The sequence below is a fragment of the Cupressus sempervirens genome, chromosome 2 (genome assembly GCF_028749045.1).
Source record: "Cupressus sempervirens isolate cs-2001-9-10 chromosome 2, ASM2874904v1, whole genome shotgun sequence".
NCBI lineage: Eukaryota > Viridiplantae > Streptophyta > Pinopsida > Cupressales > Cupressaceae > Cupressus > Cupressus sempervirens.
This window is the reverse complement of record NC_143119.1, coordinates 763,163,774-763,176,306: the sequence shown is the minus strand read 5'-3', so window position 1 is coordinate 763,176,306 and position 12,533 is coordinate 763,163,774.

The window sequence follows — 12,533 nt, the reverse complement described above, 5'->3', positions numbered from 1 at the left end:
AACTAGATGCCATCACATAAATCTAGGGTTTACGAATTTTGAAATTGTGTAACTTGACACATGATAAATACCTTACAAATCCTGATGAAATGGTGTCAAATAGCCATTAAAATCTCCTACAAACACTTTAGATAGTGTTTTCCAGATCACCTTTAGCTTTTCATCTTCTCTCTCAATTTCAAATAATGTTAAATGAGTGAAAATCAAGCAAATATTCCTTAAAACATTGCTGTAAGAATATGCCTTAGGGTAGAATTTACCCAAGACAAAGGAACTCAAAACACAAGCACAAATTAGACCAGAGTATGATTAGAATAACTATATAGTATTCAATACAATGTACAAGTACACTAGGAGTGCCTGAATATAAAGGCCTCTAAGATGCATCTAGAATGCCTCAAAATCAGCATCATGATTAGTCATACAACTAGGCACATGTCCACCAGATATGGGTTATCCTCCATTAAGCAAAAAAGTAAGTGTGATGATGTGTGCTAAATTAGGAGTGTGAATAACTATGTTGTCTACATGACAACTCAAAAAGGTGCACAAACTCCTAAGTGTCTCATAAAGAGAAATAATAAAATAATGCACTAATCTAAGTAAACTTAAGTAAAGTGTAAATAGTAAATACCTATTTACACTAATACCCCCCCTTAAGTGCAACTTAGGGGAATGCACTTAAGCTCACTAATGCATGATGGGTCCTGGCTATGAGGCCATGTTAGGTACCCATGTGCAAAAGCAATGCTATTGAATGATGCAATGCAATCTCTCATAAAGAAAAGAAAAGGGGAAAACCATATGGGAAAAACCCTCCTCCAAAAAGAGAGATAAGTACAATAAAGAAGATGAGAGAGAAGAAGACCTCATAAGAGATAAAAATCCTTCCCAGAAGAAGAAGAAGAGAGAATTCAAAGGACTCCCCATTCTACAACATCCCACACCCCCAAGAGATCTCACAAATGAGTATACTTGACCTCGGTGAAGGGTTTGGTGAAGATATCAGCAACCTGCTCTGCAGTAGGATAGTACTATAGTGCAATGATCTGCTCATGTATAAGCTATCTGATATAGTGCATATGAACCTCAATGTGCTTTGTCTGCTGATGCTAAATTGGATGATTAGAGATTTCAATAGCACTCTGATTGTCACAATGAGTAATTGTAGGCTTAGGTAGATCAAATCCAAACTCCTCCAGGATGTGTTGTAACCAAAGATCCTTTGTAGCTACATTGACAACTCCTCAATACTCAGCTTCTATGGAAGAAAGAGAAACATTATTTTTCTTCTTACTTTTCCAACAAATAGGGCCAGAACCAAGGTGAAATATATACCCTAAAGTGGACTTGCAAGAACCTAAGTCCCCTGCATAGTCTAAGTCTGTGTGTCCAATCAGCTGAAGTCTTGTGCCTACTACATAATGTATCCCACGTGTATATGTACCCTTGATGTAATGCAAAATACACTTGGTAGCCTTCCAATGAAGCTCATGTGGTTCTTGCATAAAGTGTGAAACCATACCAATTGCAAAAGCAATATCAAGGCATGTATGTGTCAAGTAGATAAGTCTCCCAACTAACTGTCTATATAAAGTAGCATCAACAAGTGGAGTAGTACACTTAGCCTTTAGCTTGACACCTGATAAAAAGGGAGTAGGAGCAGGCTTGTAGTCATTCATGTGAAACTAAGAAAGCAAGTTAAGAGCATACTTGGGTTGTGAAAGAGATATCCAAACTAAAGACTGTGTGATCCCAATGCCAAAAAAGTAATGTAGCAAACCCAAGTCATTCATGGAAAATCTATCCTATAGAGAGATCTTGACACTAGCAATGATGGATGAAGTGCTCCCTATAATGATTAAGTCATCAACATAAAGCACTAATATCAAGTGAGAGTCATCTTTTTGAAGAATGTAGACATTCAAATCAGAGTGACATCTAGTGAAACCTGCTAAGAGGAGGAAGGAATCCATTTTGGCATACCAAGCATGAGGAGCATGCTTTAGACCATAAATAGACTTCTTCAGTCTACAAACCATAGTAGAATCCTATATGAACCCCTGTGGCTGCTCCGTATAAATTTCCTCATGAAGATCACCATTCTAAAAATGCTCTTAACATCCATTTGGTGTACAACCCAACCTTGAGCTACAGGAATTGCTAGAATCAGGTAAATGGAGTTCATCTTGGCAACTGGTGCAAAAGTCTCTGTATAGTCAATACCTAAAACTTGTGAGAAACTTTTGGCAACTAGTCTAGCCTTATGCTTATCCACACTTCCATTTGCTACAAATTTGGTTTGATAGATCCACTTTTCTTCCCTTAGGAAGGGGAACTAAGTCCCATGTGTTATTTTTCATCAAGGAGTTATATTCTTCCTCCATAGCATTATTCGATTCTAGAATCCCTGATGCTTCCTTAAAAGATTATGGATCTGAAGTAATGGCTATGCATGCATGTGGAAATGACTTGTGTTGTGACCTAGTCCTCCAAGTGTCTGAAGGATTTCCCACTAATGAACCTACTGCATCAAGAGTTTGTTGTACCCAATGAGGTTTAGTGGAGGAAGAAGAAGAAATGGCCTCAACTATATGTTGACCCTACAAAGGTGGTGTCTTGTGAGTCAAAGTTGGAGGAATCTCATCTTTCAAGTCACTGTCATCACTATGATCACTATCCACAAAGGAGGAAGAAGGAGGAGTTGAAGAAGGCAAACTTGGACATGTCTCTTCAAAGTGAACACTCCTCTCATAAAAAAATTCATGTGTCTCTGGATCCATTAGTTTTTATGCCTTGAGATGGTCAAGATATCCAACCAATATGCATGGTTTTCTTTGTGGTTCTAATGCCTTTCACTTTTGTAGAGGCATCCTTTCCCATGCTGGACAACCAAAAACTTTGAAGTGCTTAACATTGGTTTCTTGCCACACCAAGCCTCAAAAGGTGTTCTTCCATCTAAGGTCTTATGTAGACTTCTATTTTGGATGTAGTTGGCACAACACATGGCTTCAGCCAAAAACACTTGATCTAGAGACTTGTGTTGAAGCATGCAAGTGGTCATTTCCTTAAGGGTTATGTTCTTTCCTTCAACTACACCATTCTGTTGTGGTGTGTATGCAACTAAAAGTTGAAGATATGTCCTCTCATGTATGCAAAAGTCTATAAGCCTGGAGTTGACATATTCTTTTCCATTATCTATCCTTAGGATCTTGATGGCTTTCCCTAATTTTTTCTCAACTTAAGCTTTGAATGTGATAAAGTTATCAAATACTTCACTCTTATGAGCTAGGAAAAAGACCCAAGTGTACCTTGAAAAGTCATCAATAAATGTGAGAACATAGTGGGCCTTACCAAAGGATGGTACTAGAAAAGGGCCAGTGACATCACTATGAACCAATTCTAGAATAGTAGTTGCCTTCCAAGACTTCCCCTTGTCATATTTCTCTTTAGGATGTTTACCTACTTTGCAACCTAGACATATGCCCTCTAAAAACTTGACTTGAGGTAGACCAATGACCATTTCCTTTCTATTGAGTTGCTAAAGGTAGCGATAATTAAGGTGTCCAAATCTCTCATGCCATAGTTTGCTTTGTGTGTTTGAATGAGTCAAAAAGGAAAGAGAAGTGGACTTAGGCACAAAATGTGAGAAAGAATAAAGTCTAGTCTCATGGTTTGCCTTTCCAACCACCACCATTGAATCATCTTTGAGATTTTTCACCACTACTATGTTGAGGAGGAACTCTACTTTGTTGCCACATCCATAGTGAGTGATTTGATAGATGGAGAAAAGGTTGGTGCTAAGATTAGGAACATGAAGTACATCCTTCAAGATGCCATTTTCCAACTCAACATTGCCTTTACCTTCTACTTCAACTTGAGTATCATTTCCCACATAGATGAAAGGTATGTTTGAGGTTTTTAAAGAGGAAAATTGCTTCCTTGAAGCACTCATATGATGTGTTGTTCCTAAATCAAGAACCCATTCCTCTGCATTATTTGTACTTGCAACTAAAGATTTTCCCTTGCCCTTTGAAGTGGATTAAGATCCCTTGTCCTTATATGCATTTGGTACATCAATTTTTTCTTTCCTCATTATGTTGACCAATTCATCAATCTGCTTATCTTTGCACTCATGTTCATCATGACCATTCCTGTTACAATAGGAACAAGTTTTCTTCTCCTTCTTGTTTGAATTGTTCCCCTTTTGATTATTTTTGGAAGAAGACTTTCCTTGTTGTGAAGAATATTGTTGAGTGGAAGAATATTGATTTGAGGAAGATTGTTGTTTTGAGGAGGACTATTGTGTGTCGTCTTGTGGTTTAGCCTTCCATTGCTTCTACTTCTTGTTGGTGTTTTTACCACTTGAATTACCTTCATTTTCTATCAAGGCTTTGGTTTTGGAAGACTTGAGAATTCCCATACCCACTAGATTGTCATGTTCTAAGATCAACATTTCTAAGAATTTCTAGAATAAAGGCTTAATATAGGCACTACCCATTGTCAATTTGTGTGTATTAAAGCTAGAAACAAAAGGAGTTGATGCAGGAGCATCTTGCATGGAAAATTATTGGAAAAAAAAATCGAATTGAAAAAAAAAAAATTGGAAAAAAAAAAAAAATTTCTAGAGGAGAGAGAAAAGTGACGAAAATTAGAGGAGAAATAATAAAAAAGTAAAATAAATGGAAAAAAAGAGAAAAGGAGAAATTTCTATTTTTGAGGTGCATAGGTGGCATAATAGAAAAAATAAAAAATAAATGGTTGTCATTCCATTTATCGAGGTGTGTGGATAGAATTCTAGAAAGTTATGAATATTATAGAAAGTTGTGGAAGTTGTAGAAGGTTGTGGAAGTTGTAGAAGGTTGTGGAGGAATTATAGAAGGTTGTGGATAAGTCATGCATGGGGTGGTAAGTGCCTATTTAAGCAAGGCATATGAGCATTTCTAAATCAAGCTCAAGGAGAAGCTTGAGAAGTAGAAGCTCGAGAAGGAGAAGCTCGAGAAGTAGAAGCTTTGGAAGGAAAGCTTGGAAAGGTAAAAGTTGTGGAAGGTGAAGGTTGGAAAGCTTGGAAGGCTTCAAGGTGTGAAGGAGAAGGAGGAAGTGAAGAGTTATTTTTCCTGAGTCTGTGGACAGAGTGCCGAATGTGAGGCAGTTTACAGCAGGATTGTGATGGAGTTGTGAGTGTGTAGACAGAGCGCCAAATGTGAGGCAGTTTACAGTAGGATTATGGTGGAGTTGTGAGTGTGTAGACAGAGTGCCGAATGTGAGGTAGTTTACATTTGGATCTTGTATTAGTTTTGTGAGAAGAGCTAGTGACTGCAGTTTAGAAACAAGGAGGTTGCTTGGTGGCTTGCGAGCACAAGTTGAGATCTTGGAGGTTTCTACCAGAGTGTGGATCTGGACTAGCTTAGGGTGGTGTGGCCCTTCATTAGTGGTATCAAAGTCGTACCTACATCAAGTGGTATCAGAGCAAGAGTTTCGGAGTGTACAAATAGATCGTTGAAGTGTGAGGCAGTTTGTACCAAGACCTTGGTTGGGTAAAGTTTATCAAAGCAGGAGTTCCTGAGTGTACAAGCAAATCGCCGAAGAGTGAGGCAGTTTGTACCAGGACCTTGGTTGGGCAAATTTTATCAGAGCTGGTGGATTGCAAATCCGTTGTCCTAGACTTGTGATGTGGTTCCTGATTATTCGTGCAAGGTGGCAGGTTGCGATCTGACTTGCAAACAATTTGAGGTTGTCACAAGGAGCGTAGGAAGGATTTTTTTTAGAGGGTTTACAAAGATCTTGGGAGATGGCTCCAAGAGGATTGGAACCTAAGATGATTGTGAAAATCCATGATATAGTGGAGAGGAATTTTTCTAAGATGATTTCTTGGTTGGATGCTAGATTGGCTGATCAAGCTAAGAATGTCAAGGTGGAAGAGGTTGGTTTTGTTGATTAGATTGTGGAGTCTGATGTAGAACCTACAGAGAAACTAGAGGTTGTTGCTGAAGATATTCCTGATGTTGTTAATGTTGGGACAGAGCTTGGTTTTCATGATCAATTGGTTGAATCTGACATGGAGACTGTAGAGCATTTGGTCATGGATGATCTGGTTGTTGGTGGTGACTTGTATCTTGTAGAGCATCTTATTGTGAGCAATGAGGTTGCTGGTGTTGAGAGTTTGGCATGTATTGATGGAGATCTACATGTTGGTGTTGATATGGAGTTTTTTGTTGATGCAGGGTTTTTTGCTACTAGTGTGGATTCACTAGTTGTTGATGTGAATGAAATTTTATTGATTAAGCATTATGTGCAGTTTGTTCCTGGGAGTGAGCATGCTAATTGGATGGTTGAGGTTCTGGTGTTTGATAGAGTGATGCAGATGTGGGAGATTTGTATGGTGGTTTTGTTGTCCCTGTTGAGGTGGAAACCTTTAGTGAAGATGAAGATGGTTGTAGACCTTTCTTTTGGCCTCAAAGTGTGGGACACACTTTTCTATCTACCGGGGGAGTCTGATGCAGGAGCATCTTGCATGGAAAATTATTGGAAAAAAATTAAATTAAATTGAAAAAAAAAATTCTAGAGGAGAGAGAAAAGTGATGAAAATTAGAGGAGAAATAATAAAAAAGTAAAATAAATGGAAAAAAGGAGAAAATGAGAAATTTCTATTTTTGAGGTGCATAGGTGGCATAATAGAAAAAATAAAAAATAAATGGTTGTCATTCCATTTATCGAGGTGTGTGGGTATAATTCTAGAAAGTTATGAATATTGTAGAAAGTTGTCGAAGTTGTAGAAGGTTGTGGAAGTTGTGGAAGTTGTAGAAGGTTGTGGAGGAATTCTAGAAGGTTGTGGATAAGTCATGCATGGGATGGTAAGTGCCTATTTAAGCAAGGCATATGAGCGATTCTAAATCAAGCTCAAAGAAAAGCTTGAGAAGTAGAAGCTTGAGAAGTGGAAGCTCGAGAAGGAGAAGCTCGAGAAGTAGAAGCTTTGGAAGGAAAGCTTGGAAAGGTAAAAGTTGTGGAAGGTGAAGGTTGGAAAGCTTGGAAGGCTTCAAGGTGTGAAAGAGAAGGAGGAAGTGAAGAGTGAGTTTTCCTGAGTCTGTGGACAGAGCGCCGAATGTGAGGTAGTTTATAGCAGGATTGTGATGGAGTTGTGAGTGTGTAGACAGAGCGCCGAATGTGAGGCAGTTTACAGTAGGATTATGGTGGAGTTGTGAGTGTGTAGACAGAGCACCAAATGTGAGGCAGTTTACACTTGGATCTTGCATTAGGTTTGTGAGAAGAGCTAGTGACTGCGGTTTAGAAACAAGGAGGTTGCTTGGTGGCTTGCGAGCACAAGTTGAGATCTTGGAGGTTTCTACCAGAGTGTGGATCTGGACTAGCTTAGGGTGGTGTGGCCCTTCATCAGTGGTATCAGAGCCATACCTATATCAAGAGTATATTTAGGTCAAAGATGAATCATGATGTGTTTGACCATCTTTCCATCCTTGATGGGTTCACCACAATCCTTAAGTTGTGCCTTATACATTTCTACTTGGGTAAGATAGTCCTTGATGGTGTCAAAATTTCTAGGATCCAACTTGAGAAGTTTATCCTCTATGGTGTAAGCCATGTCTTCATCTACTATCCAATACAAAGCTTCAAGTTTAGCCCAAACCTCTATTAGATCTATAAGCTTCCTAATGTGAAATTTGATAGGATCGTAGATGTTTTTCAGCAAGATTCCTGGGGCCATCTCTTGTTTGGATTCCCAATCTTCTTTCCAATCTTCATCAGCATCAATAGGAGGTTTCTTTGCTACACCAATGATATAACACAATAAACATTTTTCTACCAATGACTCTTTAATGTTTTCTTTCCAAGTAGCATAATTATGTGGAGTTAACTTTGAAAATGAACCCATGATGCAAGAACACAAGATCAAGGAGACATAGTACATAGTACACTCCCCCCTTTTCACTTAATAAAAAAATCCCCCCTAATAAATGATTTTGGCACTTTATATATAGTGTGTCTACAATGGGCCACTTACCAAAATGGACAAAGTGGGCTTTTTGATTTTACTGATTACAACCTCTATATAGAGTACAAATCTAGACTTTTACAATGTAGCTCAAAATTACAACAATTGTGAAGCAATACAATGCAAAATAGGACCTATCTCTGAAAGTGATATTTTTGTCCAAATAAGACTACAATTTGACTACAAATATGAAAACTAGATGAAAAAATATACACTTTCAAAAAAAATGGAACTTGAAAAGGAGTCCAGATGAGCCTGTACGATGAACCTGATTTGGAGTCCAGATGACTAAGTTATGGCCATTTGAAGTTGGGCTACCAAATCAAAATTGCATCTGAAGAGGGGTCTACAGAGGAAAACATTGTGTTAAATTTGATGGTCAAACAACCATCGTAGTAGTTCAAAAATTCGCTAGAATGATGGTCAGACAACCATCAAATTTAGGATCATGATTTGCTAACATCAGAGACTATACAAGCCTATGATGGCATCACCTTGTATGGTTGATGACATCAGTAGTATGGTAGGGTATGCTCATACTATATGGATGGTACAAAAATTGCAAACATGTATGCTTGCATGGATATATGGTTTGTTAAGTTGGCACACAGGTGGCATGTACGAATGCTTATGTGTCACTGACTAGTCTTCGTGCACTGTTGTGTGATGTGGATGACAACTGGTGTCCTATGTGGTGGGTCTACAGTGGACACGTGTATTTGTAGATTCACCTGTGTGGTGTTGTATATGTGGTCATAGCAGCAAACCAAAAAACACCATGTATTAGATCATTTTGTGTTGACAGAGCAGATGGTGGAGCAGGGTGGTCCACATCTTTGACATAGTACTAGCCATGTGGCACTATATGTGGTTGCCATGTGCTCAAACTGTTTGTGTGTGGGTGTTTATCTTCCCATCTCCAAAGTTGAAAAATCACGTTCAAAAGTTGAAAAAAGTGTTTCTGGATTTTTATTAAAAATCCCACATGTAGCGAGTGTGTGGTCTACGGTCGTTTTAAATATAGGAGCCCGTAATACAAATGTAAACTATGAGGTTCCCGCTAGTTGTGACTATGGGATTCACTTAGACAGTGGGCGATGTGGGAAATGAGGTGCTGGAAAATATTGTTGAAGTCACTGTGTAGTGGGAATGTTCATCAAAAAATATGTTGACTTCAGATAGAATTTGAATGCTGCTATGCTGGATTTGGAAATTAATGGCCGCCTATAAAATAAACTACCTACAAAATATTCTGCACTGCATAGGGCCAAGGTGTGACTGCTCGGTGCCTAGGCAAAAAAAAATTCTTTTCCTGGATGCCTAAATAAAAAATAATAATTTCAAAAAAGTAGAAAAATGCAAAATTAATCAGATCCAAAAATGAATTAATTAGATCAAAAAAAGATCATACTCGGCTTTGCAAATTGGTCCTTCGAGTTTCAATTTGCAAAAAAAAATTGCCTCTTAATTGACTATGGCCTAAAATAGGAAAATTTATAGTTGATCTTCATTGAATCATCACTCTAGACACAATGGCGAAGTCAGGTTTGGCTCTAGACGCTCCCAATTGTAGCTGATTCTCTGAATCTGAATCAGGTCCTTTTGAGAGATGAAGCAACAAGGTCTCCAATGGCTATGTGATGAGTATCTCCCTTAGCTCTGATATCATGTAAGAATCTTCTTTAGGGAATAATTTACCCAAGACAAAGGAACTCAAAACACAAGCACAAATTAGACCAGAGTATGATCAAAATAACTATATAGTATCCAATACAATGTACAAGTACACTAGGACTGTCTGAATATAAAAGCCTTTAAGATGCATCTAGAATGCCTCAAAATCAACATCATGATTAGTCATACAACCAAGCACATGTCCACTAGATATGGGTTATCCTCCATTAAGCATGGAAGTAAGTGCGATGATGAGAAGATAAGCCTACAATGGTGTGACATGTAAAATAGTGTTGTAAAACAGTGTTGTAGAGGACATGTGCTAAAATAAGAGTGTGAATAACTATGTTGTCTAAATGACAACTCAGTGAATAATGCAAACTCTTGTGTTGTAGACACCATGTGCACAATTAGAGTTGCATACTTCTATGTTGTCTATATGACAACTCAAAAAGGTGTGCAAACTCCTAAGTGTCTCATAAAGAGAAATAATAAAATAATGCAAAATAATAAAATAATGCACTAACCTAAGTAAACTTTTCATGCTCGGTAGTAACATGAAAAAGCTAACAAAACTTAAAGATTTTCCCTTGATTTTTAATAACACTTTGCATCTTTATTCATGCGTATGTAATATTTTTAGAACTAAATCCTTGGAACTGATGTATGCTTTAACTTTTAAATACCAGTCTCACATACCTCTTAGTTGCTCACTTTGATGGGGTGTGATCACTTGACCCATTTGGTGAAGTGATCCCATCTCCACTTGATGTGTTACAATCCTCCTTTCTCTTCCATGTCTTGTTTATCTCATCTCTAACATTTTCAATATCTGCCTTGCCTTTTCCTTTGTTGAACTCACAACTTGGTGCCTTTGACCTTATTGGATAATATTGACTGATGTGACTAGTCTTTAAATAGCTAAAACATTTAGTTTGACTCACCAACTTTTGTAGTCACTCCTAAAGTGTGTTCTAATACAATTCTCAGGAACATGTCCATACTCTTGATAGTAGTGACAACTATACCTTGTATTGTAATAAAAATTATAAAAGTTACCATTGTACCTTTATCTACTTGTTTGATGACCACATGGGTTTGGATCTACACTCAAAAGCTCTATGTCCATACTTCTGTAGTTATAACAATATCCTTCAAATTCTTGAGTGTGCATGATCTTGGTTCTACATTCATGTGCCTAATGACCTTATTTGTTGCACTTATGGAAGTGACCCATGCTCTTCTACTTATCATTCTAATTTACAATCTTGCTCTTGCACACATTAGTAGTATGTCATTTCTTACCACAATTATGACAAGTATGTTTTGAGTTCTTACTCTTTGTTATTTATTTCTTCAACACTTTTGGATGATTCTCCTTCTTCAATTTTTCTATATCCTAGTCCAGATGTATTATTGTTAGATGTAGGAGATCTCATCAATTGTTCAAAGTACTTGATAGCTTCATTTGGTTTATTAAAACATTCAGCAAATTTATTTTCCCTTTTTATGTCATTGCTCAACTATTCACTTTGCAAATTTAGTGTTTTTATCTCAATTTCCTTGGCATCCAGTTCATGGTTGCGACTCATCAGTGGACCCAAATTTTTTAATTGCATATTCTCAATCCTAGTCACCTCTGATGATTTATTTTCTAGTCTACTGGTCAAAACTCTTTTTTCATCTTCAATCATGACTTTGTCTTCCATAGATTTCTGTTTACATTCGGTCACCTCACATAGTCTTTCTAATTTCTTCAGATAGGGTTCTATTATTTTCCATTAGATATGCAAGTGCTACATCAAATTCATTAGAGTTTCCATTTGAAAATAGCTTAGTAGTGTCCATCTCTTGGTATTGTGTGTCATTCTCCTCAATAAAAATTTCCTTTCTTCTTCTCAATGATTTCTTTAGATCATCTCTTGCTTCATTCAACTGAAGTAGAATGAGTTGTATTTCAATTCTTTGATTCTCAATGATATTTCCCAAGTTGTAGAGTTCCATTTCCAAGATCTTTCCTCAAAGCTGCAAAGCTTCACTTTTAGAGAACAAGGCTCTAATACCAGTTGTTGGAATTACAATAGGAAAAGTAAACTTATGAGAGGGGGGTGAATCAGTTCTTTAAGCTTTGACCCATAAAATATTCAGCACAAATCCATCTCACATATTCAAAACTGAAATACCATGTAAAACATGTAAACAAGTAATCATTCACACATATGTGACACAATATATGATTATCTTCACTACTACAGTAATAAAGTGTATCTAATGAAGGTTACAATGTTTGATCATGAACCATGATCTATCTTATGAAAGTTCTAGCCTGGTAATGGTTTACAAAGACTGTTAGGTATCACCCTATTAGAGGATTTCAACACCCTGTTAAAAGTGTGCCTAATTAAAGGACTTCAACTCACAATTAAGTAAGCACCTTGTTAGAGGAGTTCAATACAGTATGTTAGGACTACTCTCTTAAGACATTTAACTGATTCACCTGTTACAATGTCTTAGAAATGATCCTATAGTTAGTGCTCTGATGCTTGATGATAGGTCACCTCTATTTTGCTATGTACTTGATCCTTCTTGATCAAATGACTCTCTGCTTTTCACTATTTCCTTCCTATGTTCTCCTTTAACTGGTTCTACAATACAATTCAGATCATAATGCCTTGATCACCATGAATGTCCTAGTTTTTGCATGCAAAACTCTCCTTGATCATTCATTCATTCCCTTTCTCACTCAACATAATAACTTTAGGTTTTGTCCTCCTTCAGAAGACCTAGTTGACTTAGGGTTAGGTATGAATCAATGGTTGTGATTCATCCATATTTCTATTTAAACCTTCCC